We start from the raw sequence: 3,457 nt of genomic DNA on the forward strand, positions 1-3,457 counted from the left end.
CAGCTTTTAACTTTTTTTTTTCCTTCTACATGAGGAAAGCCTGTGGCTGCTGCCTGCAGTATGCTTCTCCTTCTTATTCTTATTCTTCCCTGCCAAGATCCTCTTTCCTTCATTCCTTCCCATTTTCTGAGCTTCTGGAAGCCCCTGGATCATAGTTTCAAGCCCCACTTAGCAAGAAACTTGGTTTTCTTGTTAAAAACCAGCTGAGGTTCCCATGCCATGCTGTGCTTTCTGTAGGAAACAGAGATGTTGCATCCTAAATTTTTCCCTCCAGCCTGCTTCCAAGCTCAAGGCAGCCCTGCAGTGCCTGGACTTGGGGCAGCTCTCCTCCAGTGCTGAGACACTTGCCGGGAGCAGAGAGGGACAGGCACGCTGGAGGCAGCCGGTGGTGCTGATCCCGCTGTCCTGCATCTGCCTGGTTAGCTGAGACATCCCCGAGCTTTGTGCTTGGGCTGAGCTGCAGAGCTGCATGGTGGCCAGAGGTCGTACACCCCCTCTAAGCATCCGCAGATATCACATGGGGGGTGACCGGGCACTACTGGCAAGGGACTGGGGAGCTCGGGGTGCAGCTACCCTGTGGAGCAGAGGAGGGAGGGAGGGAGGGTGCACCAGGTGCCTGTGTCCCTGAGCCCAAATATCTGTGCTGCCACTCTCGTGGTGTCAGCCTCTTGCCCATTTGGGGCCTCAGATCCAGAGACCTCTCCCCAGTCACCTCCACTGAGTTGCAGACACGGATCAGGTGCAGACACGGCTGCCACAAGTCCTTTTGCACAGTTCCACCCACTGGGGCTGCCACCTGTTGCCTCATTTTTGTGTTTTGAGCCCTGCTGGTGTTCATGTCCTTTCACTGGATCTGGCATTTTGGTGGTTCGGAGGAGCCTTTCTCACTGGATCCAGGCTCTGCCATTTCCAGGATCCTATAAATTCAGCTTTCAGCCATACAGAGCCCTGGGATTTTTATGGATGTGGAATAAAGATGCATAATTGATAATTAAAGCCTCTACAGAAACACTCAGTGCTGACCAGAAGTGTAAGTCATAAATAATTATCACGATGCCCAGCTTTGTATTTATGATGCTGTATTATAATAAACTAGGACTAATGTTATGAGACTTAGAAAGTCAGCGGTGGACTGGGGAGGTAAAAAACTTGGAGGAGGTCACTGGGTCCCTTCTAAGGACAGGGTGTTGGACTAGACGACCCTGTGCTTTCAGGGATACTGCTTTTATGCTCTTCCATTATATTAATATTTAAATTGGGGATTAAAACATTGATGACACCTAAGAGCTTTACTGCAGGTACTTTATTGGGGTGTAGGTCTTGCTCTGACTGAAGCCTCAGGGTTGCCCATGCTCTTGGACCCAAAAAAGCACGTAGCGTTTTACTATGTTGGTGCACCCAGCGTCACCTATGTGTGTTCATTACTGAAAAGCAAGGGAAGTATTCTCAAACAAAATTGTTCTGACACCCCTCAGGCTTCCAAAGGCGAATGTGGGACTGGCCTCACCTGTGCCCCTGGTCAGAAGAGCTCTGGAGGGAGCTGGGTTAGAGATCCCCTGCTCTCCTTCATAGTCAGCATTGCCACCTCACAGCGCCCTGGAGGGGTGTCACGTTTGGGCTCAGCATGCCGAGGGGTCGCCCCTTGCCCACCCTCCCCAGCACCAGGGGCTCCCGCACAACCCTTCCCACAGCCCCAGCACCACCAATGTGTGCAAGCTTGTGCCAAGTGTTGCAACATCTCCCTGTTATCACTCCAGTTCCCAGGCGCCATGACTGCAAGAGGAGCTCTGCTTTTGCTTTAGCCCATTCTCTCTCTCTGGTTCAGAATAAGGCTGGAAAATGTGAACCACCCCAAATGAGCCTGTTGGAAATGCCATTATTCTGAAGAGGCTTAAGAACCGTTTGCGGTTTCTAAGCTGTGATTCATGATCATCTGGGTCTGGTTTGTGATCTTTGAGTGCTTTTGCTGGTGACTCTGTTGCAATTTCCCCGGGGCTCTGCTGGGGCATGCTGCTTCTTGCCTCTCTCTGGACTTCAAAACACTCAAGGCCTTGACAAAAGTAAATCCTAGCCCTCTTCTGAGGACTTAGGCAGCTTTTTGCTGTGCGGATCCCACTGTGGCTGGAGAGGAATTGCAGGCACCAACCTCAGTGCGTCCCGCTGGCTACCCTCCCATCCCGCTTTCCATTTTGCTGGGTGGCTGCTGGACCCAGCTTGCTTCTCTTGGTGCAACACAGTGGGACTCACCAAGGTGAAACCCTGCAGCTCCTGGTTGCTGCTGCTCTACTCGTTGGCTGGAGATATGCTCTGCCCCTCCATGGACAGAAGCCCCTGGTGAACCCGTCCAGTTTTGCCCAGTATCTCACCCACAGGTGGCACAGCAGGGAGAGAACACTGATGGCCCAGCACTGGACATGGGAACTTTCAGCTCCCAACAAACCACGTGGGAGCCTCTTGCCTGGCCCAGGAGGAAATATTCAGCCAGAGATCCCTAGTTCTTTCTTGGGGATGATGAATGGATTTGTGAGTTCAACAGTTCATGGGACTGGTGGCTAAAAGGAGCCCTTGGCAGAGCAGGGAAGGTTTATCACTTGAGGGGCATCTGCTCAAGGGTGCAGGTCACGTTCCCACTCCTTATAGAAGTTGTTTAAATAAAAGATCTGATGCCATCCCCTCCTCCCCGACGGAAGAAGAACAGCTGCTAAATGCTGTTAATGTTAAAGGCCCTCAATTAGGAACAACGCAAGGGGACAACACAGGAAGCCGGAAAGCTGCGCTGTAGCTAAAATAACTACTGTGAGGCACTGTGATAACGGAGTGAAACCGGGGGACAAATTGCCAGAGTGACACTGCCTTCCTGCCTGCAAGGATGGACCCTGCAGTGGGAACAGTCAGAGACAGGAGCGGGAACATCCCCAAGTGCCAGTAACTGGGACTGCTCCCTCTTTGCAGAGCCTCCTTGCAGGCTGGGATTAGGCTGTCACGAGCAAATCCCAGAGCCAAGGCAAACTAAAGGGAACTTTAGCTTCACATCCAAATGCTCTGCTCTTTCCCGTAGGTGCTGTGAGACAGGGTTTTTTTTATACAGGCATAAAAAAAGAGACCTGCTTTGAAATGGTTTATTCGGACTCTATAACTGCTGTTTGGAGGAAGCTGAGCTCTCCCATGTGCAAGGAACAGGGCTGCAGTAGGAGCAGGCTGGAAGGGAATTGGCTCCATCTGGGCCAAATTCTGATCACAGAGGGGGAGGAGGCTTGCAGGAAGACAACCAATTTTTCTCCTTGGAAATAAAAAGCTTCCAACATCACCTGCTACTTATCTTGCTGCAGTGACACATAGTTTCTTTCCAGGCCTAAAGAGCACAACCCTGACTCCAACAGGGGCTTAATTGCTATTAATCCTGTTAATTGAATTTGGTTCTCCTCTGCCACTTAGCACTCTTGATTGAAGGAGGGAA

This window comes from Egretta garzetta, unplaced genomic scaffold, assembly GCF_000687185.1.
Source record: "Egretta garzetta isolate BGI_Z169 unplaced genomic scaffold, ASM68718v1 scaffold121, whole genome shotgun sequence".
In the NCBI taxonomy this organism is placed as follows: domain Eukaryota; kingdom Metazoa; phylum Chordata; class Aves; order Pelecaniformes; family Ardeidae; genus Egretta; species Egretta garzetta.